We start from the raw sequence: 13094 nt of genomic DNA, 5'->3' as shown, positions 1-13094 counted from the left end.
CCGCCCTCCTCCCCGCCGGGCTCGGCCGCCATCATGTTGAAGCCCGCCCTCCGCGGCCCTGCCCTGCCCGCCCGGGAGCCCCGGGGGCCAGCAGGCCCGGGCTCCGAGCCGCCCCGCCCAGGCGCGTCCCCCCTTCAGCTCCCCGGGCGGAGGAAACGACAACAAAAGGAGCGAGCCCGCCGCCGCGGCCCCTCCCCGGCCACGGTCGCTCCGGAGCTCCCGGGCTACGGGAAGCGAAGAGGGCAAAAGACCCGCACTGACAAACGCCGCCGGACCGCACTCGCTCACGCGCACAGCCCACACTCGCACTCACACCCCGCACGCACACACATGCACGCCCGCGAGAAACTTCCCGGCTGCGCTCCGGATGGGAGGCGCAGGCAGCACGGCTGAGGCGGCCGGCCCTTCACCACCCCAGTTCCGACCACCCCCGCGGCAGCCACCACCGGAGCCGCTGCCCGGGCTGGGGCCGCGGCCGCCGCTTCATCCTCCACAGGCTGGAGCCGGGAGGGGAGGAGACAGGAAGAGGGGGCGGGGTGGCGGGGAATCGGCTGAGCTGCTCACTACCTGGAGCGCTCGGGGAGTGAAACCGGAGCGAGAGAAAGGAGGGCGGGGCCGCGCGGGGGAGTGGGGAGGGGGCGAAGGGAAGGAAGGGTGGGGAGGAGGGAGGCGCCGCTTCTGCGCAGGCGCATCCCGGCAGGGACGAGGGGCAGGGCCTGGAGGAGGAAAAGGAAGAGTCGGTAGGAAAGGAGGTCCGGCGGCGGCGCGCGGGGCGGCCGGCGTGTCCAGCGCTGGTCCCGTGCGCGTGGCGGAGTGGTCGCTTCTTTCGCCGTGGCCGGTGTGCGCCCGCCGCACGGGGCTTTGTTTGGGAGCGGGAGGAGCGGCACCTAAGCACGCGGCCGGGAAAACCGGAGGGATGAGAGGGACCAGGAGGCAGTGGAGAGGAAGGAGGGGGGGACAAGCGATGGAAAATGCCCCGAAACTCGTTCCCTACTTCCTGACCTGCAAAAAAAACTGCATTAACCGGCGATGCAGAAACCAGGAAAAGAGACAACTTTGAGGGTCGGGGCAGTGCTACTAACGTATGTTGTCTTTTTCGTCGCGAGGTATAAATCACTAGAGGAGTGATAAACACTAAAGAATAAAATAACTAGATTCTGGAACTCAAGAAAAGAAAAAAATTTAAAAAGCCCATGTGGGAAGGGTGGAAAATTCTGGTAGGAAGTGTGAAGTCGGATTTCTGCCATTCTATACATGTTTTGTTTTCCTTACCCACTGTCTCATATATTTACCTATGCCATTACAGGTCTGTCGGATGGATACGAATGAAGAGGTGTGGAAAGGGTGCCACAGTAAACACTGATCCATGTACTTTTGTTGTTGTGCAAAAGACTGCAAAGCATGAGCCAGGATGCAAGCACCCTCCACAAAATGTCAAGACTATCCCAGAATCCTGGTCATATATCGTTTCAAAAAATACCAGGAAACTGAAATCCCACCTTTAATATCCCTTGAAAAGGATTTTGTCTCGTCTTTTATACTAAAATTTATGCTACTTGGAAGGCTAAAGGGGAAGGATTGTCTAAGCCCATCAGGCCAAGGCTGCAGTGGGGGTAAGTGTGCCACTGCACTCCAGCCTGGGCAACAGAGTGAGAGTCCGACTCAGAGAAAAAAAAATGTGTGTATGTGTGTGTGTGTAAACTATTCTGTGCATTCATACAGCTGGAGGAATCATTCCCAAGGTTTGAAATTACAGTATTGTTATTTTAAATTCTCACAGGAGGGATCCCACATGGGTTGAATACCACTGAATATTGATCTTTGAGATCAATATTTTCTTTGCTGAGGATGATCAAACCAACATTGAAACACATTGGGAATGGCCCCCTAAGGGACTATAATAGAAACCCAGGGAAAAGACCATTAAGAGGTAACAAGATGCAGGCAATACAGTTCCTCTGTAAGTTTGCCTAGGCTTATTTACCTGGGCGGTAACAACCATCAAACTTGCTTAAAGAGTAGTCCTGAGATGCCTTCACTGTGCTTACCTCTTATGCAGTGTACCTGGGAAAATGAAGGTGGACTAGTCACACCCACTGGCGTTCTCAGAACTCAGACCAGCAGCGTCCTAGGACCTTGTTAGAAATGCCATTCCACTGAGGTGGAAGGATAGCCAGAGCCCAGCTGGTCGAAGCTGGGGTGGTTGTGAGTGTGCCACTGCACTCCAGCCTGGGTGACAGATTGAGACTCCAACTCAAAAAAAATTAAAAAGAAATCCCATTCCAGACCCTCTGAATCAGAACTACAGCAATCTATTTTAACAAGCCCTCTGAATAACTGTTCCATGCTGAAGTTTGAAAACCACCGTATTAGAGCTAATCAAGAAGAGGAATGCAGTAACTAAAAAGGGCTCTGAAAGAAACAGTAGATGTCATTTATTAGATGGGTGAGTAAGAGATATCAGTATTGAGACACTGTTGTTCTATAAAGGAAGTTGGGAAGTGAGAATGAAGTGGTTCTGTATACTTAAGATAACAATGAAGTACTACTTAGGGTGCTCTCCCTGAGAATATTTTTTCTTGTAAACTTGGTCCCTTGCCAGGTGCAGTGGCTCATACCTGTAATCCTAGCACTTGCGGAGGCAGAGGCTAGAGAACTGCATAAGTCCAGAGGTTCGAAACCAACTTGGGCAACTTGGTGAGACCTTGTCTGTACAATAAATCAAAAAATTAGCTGGGCATGGTGGCATGTGCCTGTAGTTCCAGTTACTTGGAAGGCTGCAGCAGCAGGATTGCCTGAGCCCAGCACAGAGTGAGACTCCAACTCAATAAACAAACTTGGACCCACAAAGTTAGGCAAGGCCTTCAAAGTACTTACTCTGCCTGCTGGCTAATATATGAATCCCAAGTACAACATTTCCCTCAATTTTCACATAGCCTGTGCTTGAAACCCTGCAGTGTGTTAGCCTCCAGATCCTCCAACGCTCCCTCCCCATCACCACCATCAGCTCTTAAATGTGGGACACTGACTGGCAGTTATCACCAGCACCTGACTATCACAGCTCTCCTCTCAATGCTCACACGCCACCTATTGCCTGAGAGATCAGGATCACTAACTGCAGAATTACCTCCTCTTTTGAAAATTCTTTAGTACATAAAGTTCAATGTTTAATGCAGTCTAACACCTGTCCTGCACTGAGTTAATATTGTTTTCTAGGTACTTTTAGGTGCTCTGTCTACAAAACTGTACTACAAATAAAACGTGTGGTCTGTCCTACTGCCTAGCTCAGTTCTAGGCATCTTCAACATAGTGCTTTGAACAGACCTCCATCCTTTTAACAAATGATTAGATCAGCTCACAGTTTTCTTAACCTGTAGAAAGGATCTAATGTGTCTATTTGCTTCAATCTAATACCAACATCTTACCTAGTTTATGTTTAGCCTCAGAGTTAGTACTGTCTTTTTTATCCAAAGTACTTATCACGTATTTTTATGAGGTATTTTCAAATATTTAATATATTCCTATTATTAGATAGATCTATACTTTGAACTTTGACATTGCTTGTATACATTCTGATTCTCAAATGAGTCTTCTATCTTTAGCAACTTTTCACTTTTTCCAAATGTTTTAATGTTTCTACTTTTTAAATTTTTATTATCTATTGTCTTTTTTTAATCACCTTGGCTTTCTGCCCTTCTCTCATTTATCAATTCAGATCCTCTTTTTTCCTGCTAATTTCTAAGTTTCTACTTCTCTCTCTTTTCTGTCAAGCCTCTGTCATAAATCTCTTGAAGTTTCATGAATCAAAAACTGAAAAACAAGTGAAAAACTGAAATATCTATTTGAAGAGAGGCATTACAGGAATTCTGCAGGATTGGTGTTAGGTATGTCATATATAACATAAGTTAACAAAGGGAAGTAAGCAATCTTCATTAAATTCACAGATAATATTAAACTGGGAGGTACTAGAAAACAACAATATACAAAACCAGGAAAATTCAAAATACATTTTACCTTTAGTAAAATAATCTGTCATATTTGTGATTGGAGAAAAGCTACTCTCGATATTTAAATACAATATTTAATGAAGGCTTAAATAATAAAGAATGCTGGGCAAAGACTTATGGATGGAAAAAACCTGAAAACTTAAGAAAATGATGTTGGCTTATTCTGGTTTTATTAGCCATACAAATATGAATGTGATACAGTCCAAAACATTTTGCAGTTTCGCTATTTCAAGTATGTGAAAAGGTAATTCGGACTCAGTAATATAACTATAATTTTAGAAAACCTCAAAAGGTTTGGTGCAAATATTAGTACTAAACCTTATCTGATGGGAGGACTTAGAAAGTGATAAAGAGCTGGCAGCTGTATTTGAAGAATTCCAAAATGTGTTCCATGCTCTAGTACATACTCAGCTATACACACAAGCTTCCAAGTTTATCTAAATGGTGTCAAAGGGTTTCATTGACCCCACAATTATGAAAGGAAGATTTACATCTAACTCTAATATTCCCACTGCATTTATTGACCTCATCTTAAAATCCTCCAGAGCACAAATTTCCTAATTAGAAAGATCTTTTGAGAAATTAACACTGAGGAGATGCAAGTTAAAGGAAATATTTTGATGAAAAAGTAAATAATTCTGCAGAGATTACAGATGTGGTATAATAACTCAATAAGATTTATGAAAATTATAAGACTACTGTGATCTCTGAGGCTGTAAAATAAACTTCAAAGGAATCTACCAGGAGCCATCTGGAAACATTTAAACCGATATATAGTTAAAGAAGTTTGGAGCAGTTTGATCTACCTGTTCTTTCTCTTGAAATATTAAAGAATAGGAAAATATGTATATTTATTATTTAGCTTATTCCTGTTCTGTCTTTTGCAGATTTTTCATTATTTTTTATCAGAAATTTTCCTCCATTATTTCTAATCTTTTTTTAACCTATGATTTTCCTTAGACCAGGAAAAAAAAAAAGTATATATACATACATATATATATAATTTTATTTTTATTTTTATTTTTTAAGTTTTTTTCTTTTTGAGTCAGGCTCTCACTCTGTCACCCAGTCTGGATTGCAGTGGCATGATGATCATGGCTCACCACAGCCTTGACTTTCTGGGCTCAGGCTATCCACCCACTTCAGCCTCCTGAACTTCTGGGACTATAGCTATATGCCACCATGCCCAGCTATCTATTTAATTTTTTTGCAGAGATGAGGTCTCACTATGTTGCCTAGGCTGATCTGGAACTCCTGGGTTCTAGTGATCCTCCCACCTTGGCCTTCCAAAGTGAGCCACCACAGTCTGCTGACATTTTTCTTACTATGCCTTCGCTCCTATACATGATAGTACCCAATGGTAGAAGTAAAAAAAAAAAGGAGATGGAATGGTTTCAGGGCAAGAATTTTGAATGAGTCAGGTGTGTAGGTCTCTCCACCACATTTCCCTCACTATTATGTTCCCATTCTTTGCATGTATCATCAACAATCAAACAGCACCTGAAGCACAGTCATGAAATCCAACTAAACTTTGTCCTTTCCCCCTCAAGAATCCAATTCAAATTGCATTCTTTGGTCTAAATGAGAATTTCTCGGTAACCCCTTAACCTCCAAATTCAGTTAGTATGTAGCATACTCAATGCTCTCTCATCATCTTAAAAATAATTTTGCAATGAAAGTATTACTTGTAACCTTAAGTCAAGATAATTATATTAAATAAGGTGAGAGTGTTAAGTACTTCAGAAGCATTGTAAGTAGTGTAACTTTACTAAACAAAAATATCTTTCTAAGATATTTCTAAACCTAATTTTTACTCCATCCACAAGCTCTTTTGAAGACCTTCAGCCTTACCTGTTATCTTGGCAGATTTTTTAAATTTTTCAACTTTCTATTCATTATTAATCTCATTGTTTAAAAAAAAAAAAGGAATGAAATATAACATGTAGTATAATAGCATATAGTAGTGATTTCCAGACTTCTGAATTTTATGGATTACTAATGCGTCATTAAAAATTGAGAGACTAGCCGGGCTCAGTGGCTCAGCCTGTAATCTCGCGCCTTTGGGAGGCTGAGGTGAGCGGATTGCCTGAGCCCGGGGGTTCGAGACCCGCCTGGGCAGGGAGACCTCATCTCTACAATAAATCAAAAAATCAGCCGGGTGTGGTAGCACATGCCTGTAATTCCGGCTACTCAGAAGGCTGAGGTGGAAGGATCGCTGGAACCCAGCAGGTCGAGGCTGCGGTTGCTGGGAGAAGCCACTGTACTCCAGTCTGGGCGACAGAGTGAGACTCCAACTCAAAAAAAAAAAAAAAAAAAAATTGAGAGACTACCAGGTTGTTATGAATTTGCCAGTTGCATGAAGTGAGAAGTTTTGTTGTTGTTGTTACAACAAAACTACCATTTCCTGCTGCTCTGTTTCATAAAAGGAAAGGTCGTTTCAAGGCAGGAAGGTAAAGGAAGAAAGGAAAGAGGAAAGGAGGGAGAAAAGAAGGGATGGAAATAATTTCAGAAAAGTAGTAAAGTTTTTTGAATTACATAAATTTGGCTTCACGAAATGTTCACATAGTATGTCCTTATTTTTCATTTTTCTATGGATGCATTGAAAATTGGAATTGGTTTGCCAAGGTGTCTTAGTTTGGGTTCCCCAAAAGCAGACTTTGAAACTAGGACTTGCAGGATAAGTAATTTATTTAGGAAGTGACTCCAGGACACTTCAATAAGAGAGTAGGAGAGGGGAGTGTTCATGAGCAGGTCGCCGCTAAGAGTAACTGGGACCCCCCCATTGTTGGGGAACTCTAGAAAACAGTACAGAATCCATCTGGCGGGATTTTCACACCAAAGGACAAAGAAACTGTGCATTTTAGCCATCAGCTCTCATTTGATAATGAGAGCTCCTCTGCAACACCTCCAGAAAGCTTTGTGTTCAGTTTGAGCATCGTCGTGGCTGCAGAAAGCCCTCAGAGGGAGAAAGAGAGTCACCAGTACATGCAGGAAGAGGCCATTGCAGACCCAGAACAGATGAGTATCAAGGGGGTGTTGCCTTGACACTGACACTATCTACTGTACCAGGGTTTAAGTACCTCTGGGATGAAGAATTTAATTTCTGTTAGATATGGATGCCTCTCGATCTAGGCATAACCCTATCTTGTCAAAGAGCATAATGAATGCCTATTGCTTTCACATCATCATAAAAAGTACAAAAATGTTGAATGATTGTTAGTTGGAGACCGTTTGTATGGGTACTTTGGAATGTTGTTATACTTGAGCCATTTTATAGTTAATTTATCTATTCTCTGACCTACAAAAGCTATTTAGCACACAGAATCTTATTCAGTGTCAATCATGGTGTGTCTGATATGAGAGCTCATCATTTCTCAGTAATGCGTTTTTGTCTCTAGCAATGCACTGATCAGAAGGAGTGGTTTTCTAAGACTATTTAATTATTACTTGATTCCAAACATATCCCTATCTGTTCTTTTTTTTAAAACATGCATATTGAGATAGAAAATATAATAGAAGCAAAAGTAATTATGCACTGGACATAAAATAGTTCATTGACAACCAAATAGGAAAGATTTAAGAAAAACTATCATGAATATTATAGTACCATTTTTAAAGAAATAATTTGATAAAATATTTTCATTGTGTCCAAAAATCATTCCTCCTATTTGTCATAAATTTTAAAGTTTTCAAAGTTCTTTCTTATACATTGTCTCTTCCATAACTCTGAAAAAGTGTGACAAAGTTACTATTGTCATTTAGCAGATCTGAAAAACTTTTAGGTCCCCCAGTCTTGGTCAGTGCACTTCAGGTAATTATAATAAAAAGTAAGGCAGACAAGAAGACTGCTCCACAAATGTCTAGTGTCACAGGGAACCATCATGCCATGTATTGTTCAGATCCAGAAGCAGCTCCAGGGAACCAACAGGCATTCTGTGGTCATGTCTGAAGAATGAGGACGTGTGATTATCTCCTCTGGTTGCTGCACCATTCCTATGACTCAGGTAGCCTGACACTGCTTCACTGTTTCTCCAACATAGTCACTGCTACTGCCGACTCTAACTCTGCCCCCAGTATGAACTATCCTCTCTCCACTTACGATTTTGCTCACTTGTGGCTCCCGCTGTGTCTCTGCTTCCACTTGCTGATATTTATGTAGTGGTAGAGAGACATTGGTCAGTCAGAAGAGGTGTGGCCTTTGCTATTGTGGAGCACACAGATTAGAATGAGGCAGACATTTAGTCTAGCAGATAAATAAATGCAACCTATAACACTAAAATAAGTTATGTTGAGGAAAGGAAAACTAGACTCACTTGAAATCTTCATAGTTTTTGTAGTCACTTGACAAAGTCTTCGTTGAATGTTCACAGAGTGTCGCAGTGTCATAATGTAGACAATAAATGAGCCCCAAACCTGGGATGCTGCCACAGAGAGACTGTGTATGGAGCCCACCTCTGCCACAATGAGCTCTGTAACTCTGGCCAAGTCATTAACCTCTCTGAGGCTCAGTTTTGAGACTGAGACTTCTGTTATATGCAGGATAGCAACACCTATTAACTTAGATTGGGTTCCCTCAGAAACAGGCCCTGAGACTAAACTTGAACTGTAAATTGTTTACTTGGAAGGTGATTCCCAAGAAGCTCTACTGCTGAAAGGGGAAGTGAGATAGGAAAGGGAAGGAAGCCAATGAAGGGTGTGTCATCAAACAAGTAACCACTGGGGGGTGGGGGACGCAGTCCTAGGGGAAAACTACAGGACACTATGTAAACATGTCTCAGTCATCCCATATGAGGAATGAGGTAGCCAAAGACACTTATCTTCTCACTCCCATCTTTGGTGAAGGCTGCTTTGTAATTCATTAGCTCCCTATACTCCCGTGGTGTCCCATGCTCATAGTTGAAAGGAAGCTTCTAGATGGTTAGTGACCAGATAGACAGTTTAACAAGGAATGGGACAGGGCACTGACCTACCTTTAGGAGGTCTTTATAAGAATTTGAAATGAAATAGTGGAAGAAAGTAGGAGCTCAACAAATTGTATCTATTTCCACTGATATGTCTTGTTGAGATAACATATGCATTCAAGAAATGATAACATACTGTAATGTAAAATTCAACATATAATTGTTAACATGAGTAGCATAGATGACTGCAGTGGCAGTTTAGAAGGGTCAGATAGTTTGTGTCCTGGAGTAAAGGGTAAAAGGGCAAAGCTTTTCCTTGAGCTTATATTAACTTTCCGCATAAACTCCTTTAACAGTGAAAGAAGAGGAACTGATCTCCGGGTAAAGATATACAGCAAGATCAGTAGATAAGATTAACATTCCTTTGTGGTAAAGAATGAAGAATCCAGCAGAGGAGAGAATTTGTCATCAGAATGGAATATGAGATTGTAAGTTAAGAAAGGTTATGCAAGTGCTTTAAAGTTGTTCAGAGGAACCTGGGTTTTATCTTGAGGCAAATGTCATGAAGATTGTTGAGTAAGGAAGACTATCAAGAAAATAAAATTTTAAGAATTAACATCAAGTCTCAGCTCTTGAGTAGGATATTGGCATTCAACTAGCATAAGTTCTACCAATGCAAAAGACTTCTCTAGAAAGTTCATGACTTGGTAAGAATATGATCATTTCAGTGATTCAGTGTTCATAAGAAATGTTAGAATGTTAGAATGATTAGAAATGTGTTCCTGGTGAATTCTTTACATTGGTCTCAGTTCATATTTCTAAATCTATAGTAATACAGAGCCCTTAAAATACTTTAAGCTAACTAGTAAGTCCTGCAAAAAAAAATTCTCATATAAAAAATTCTGGCTCCTTTCATCTTATTTCAAATGGCCATATATGGACCACTTACCATCTTGCTCCTGATCCTCTTGACACACCTCCATCGCCACTGTCATTTGGACGTGACATCCTACAAAGCAGTAAAGATCTATTTCGACCAAGCTAGTATAGAATATAAATTCTATATCCTTCATTCAAAGCTTCTATAAATAAAACCTATGACTGGCATATATCCTAATCATAACCTTTCGGCAGCATCTAAAGTTGGTCTCTTCCCCATTCTTGAAACATGTTTTTCTACTTTCAAAACATCACATTCTCTCAAGTCACTGGCAAGATGCTTTTTCTCTTCCAGGTTCTAAATGTTGGAAGTGTCCTTGGCTTTCTTGTCTATCTACTGTTCTTCCTAAATGCGGTAATCTAGATCCATGAATTTAAATATGATATACATGCAGATGACTCCCAAATTAATATCTCCAACCCCAGCAACTTCTCTTAGCTTTAACTGTCCTTGGAATCTCCACTTGAATTTCTCATGTTCAAAATAGAACTCTTGAAATTATCACACATAAAAACTCCATCCCCAGTATTGTCCAAGTAATCAGTGGTGCCACCACTCACCTAGTGGACAAACTCTAGATAACATCATTTCATTTTTCTTTCCCTCACATCCCACATTTAATTTATCAACATGTCCTGTAAACTCTGCCTTGAAAATTTATACAGTATGTCTTAGTCCATTCAGGCTCTTGTAACAAAATACCGTAAACTGCATAGCTTATAAACAACCAAGATTTAGTTCTCACATATCTGGAGGCTGAGAAGTTCAAGATCAAGGCGCCAACAGATCTGATGTCTGATGAGGGCCTATTTTGTGGTTTTCATATAGACATTGCCCTCTCATTGCATCCTCACAATTTATAAGGGACAAATTCTGAAGCCTCTATTATAAGGCCACTAGTCTCATTCACTAGGGTGCTGCCCTCATGATCTAATCAAATTCCAAAAGTCCCACCTCCTAATACCATCACTTTGGAGGGTAGAATTTCAACATATGAATTTGAGACGTACACAAACATTCAGACCAGAGCGCCATATTTGATCACATTTCAATCTTAATTACAAGAAGCATATTGGATCACATTTCAGTCTTAATTACAACCACCCCGGTCTAAGCCAGCATCATACCTGGACTTCTACAATAGAATCTTCTTGCAGTCTTCCTGTTCCCTCTTTTACTGTCTATTCTACACACATTAGCCAAAGTGATCTTTTAAAAATGCAAATTAAGCCAGGCTCGGTGGCTCAGCTTGTAATCCCGCGCCTTTGGGAGGCTGAGGTGAGTGGATTGCCTGAGCCCACGGGTTAGAGACCCGCCTGGGCAACGAGACCTCATCTCTACAATAAATCAAAAAATCAGCCAGACGTGGTAGCGCATGCCTGTAATTTCGGCTACTCGGAAGGCTGAGGCAGAAGGATCGCTGGAGCCCAGCAGGTCGAGGTTGCGGTGGCCGGAAGCGGCCACTGCACTCGAGTCTGGGCGACAGAGTGAGACTCCAACTCAAAAAAAATAAAATAAATTTGAAAAAAAGGCAAATTAAATCACCTCACATATCCTTTCAAAATTCTCCCATTACATATAATAAAATTAAATCTCATGATCTAGATGAGCCTACATGACGTGGCTTCTTTCTTGTAAACCTCCAAATATTATCACATTGGGGGTTAGGTGTCAACGTATGAATTTTGGTGGAAAGGTAATCTATAGCAATTGTATACCTTCACAAATAGTGTGTAAACTTCACGAGTGCAGAGATTTGTGCCTGCATTATTAACTACTGTACTGGCCTAGGACAATGCCTGCCACGGTGTGAGTGCTCATTAAATATCTGTGGAAATAAGAAGGGAGTGGAGGAGGGAGGGAGGGAGGGAGGGAGAGAAGGAGGAAGGAATGGATTGGAATTTGGGGCAGTTCAAATCCCACTGTTGAAAAAAAATGAAAAATGAATCGACAACAATTGCCATTGAAATATTTTCCCTTGAACATCCATCAAGTCACATTTTCCCAGTGTTATATTTGTGTAACTCAATATTTAATTTGGTGTATTTTTTTAGTTTGGGTTTAAGAGCTCAAGATTTAAATACAATCTAGGTGTTTCTCTGAAAGTTTTCAAAGATGTGGTTAACATCTATAATCAGTCAACTTAGTAAATGTATGCATGTGTGCCTTATCCAATCAGTTGAGGGCCTGAAAAGCAAAAACAGAGGATTCTTTTTTTTTTTTTTTGAGCTGGAGTGCAGTGGCATGCTCACAGCCACCCCAGCATCAACCTGATGATCCTTCCACCTCAGTCTTCCAGGTAGCTTGAACTACAGGCCAGTACGCCTGTACGCCTGGCTAATTTTTTGATTTATTGTAAAGTTGCCCAGGCTGTTCTTGAACCCGTGGGCTCAGGCAATCCCCTCACCTCAGTCTCCCAAAGTGCTAGGATTACAGGCTTGAGCCACTGTGCCCAGTCAACAGAGGATTCTTGAAGAAGAAATTCTGCCTCCTGAAAACAGTGTCAACTCCTGCCAAGTTTTCAGCCTGTAAGCCTACCTTGCAGATTTTGAATGTGCCAGCCACACAACTGTATAAGTGAATTTCTAAAAATAATAAATCTCTCTCTCTCTCCAAAGATATGTATCACAAAGTGATTATCACAACCGTAAGTTCTTTCAGTAGCCTAAGTTGCAGTTTATACGGATTTGATTACTGGAGTCCAAATATATGGAATTTGAGTTATAATGATAGCATAGATAATTAGGTTTTTGTTTGGAGATGGGGATTCTTTGTTCTTTTGGACTGAGGTATTAGAATTGACTTTATATTTTCAGTCTAGCCTCTTCTCTATTTTATTTAGTAACAAATCTTAAAGATGATGAGGATTTCTGAATTTGTATTTTGTGTTTTTATATTTGTTTGTGACAGGATCTTGCTCTGACACCCAGGCTGGGGTACAGTGGCATGATCACAGCTCACCACAGCCTCAATGGCCTGGGCTCAAACAATCCTCCTAGCCTCCTGAGTAGCTGGGACTATAAACACGTGCCATCATGCCCAGCCAACTTTTTTATTTTTTGTAGAGATGGGGTCTCACTATGTTGTCTAGGCTGGTCTAGAACTTCTGGGCTCCAGGGATCTTCCCATCTTGTCCTCTCAAAGTGATGGAATTACAGGTATGAGCTATCATGCCTGGCCTGAATATGTACTTTGCTATTTGGTATGAATATTTTTGTGGTTGAATTAATGAAAAGAACATCTATT

This window comes from Carlito syrichta, unplaced genomic scaffold, assembly GCF_000164805.1.
Source record: "Carlito syrichta isolate Samal-C Ts95f unplaced genomic scaffold, Tarsius_syrichta-2.0.1 Scaffold288464, whole genome shotgun sequence".
NCBI classification, from domain to species: Eukaryota; Metazoa; Chordata; class Mammalia; order Primates; family Tarsiidae; genus Carlito; species Carlito syrichta.
The sequence above is the reverse complement of the archived record's forward strand: the minus strand, read 5'-3'. Positions refer to the sequence as shown.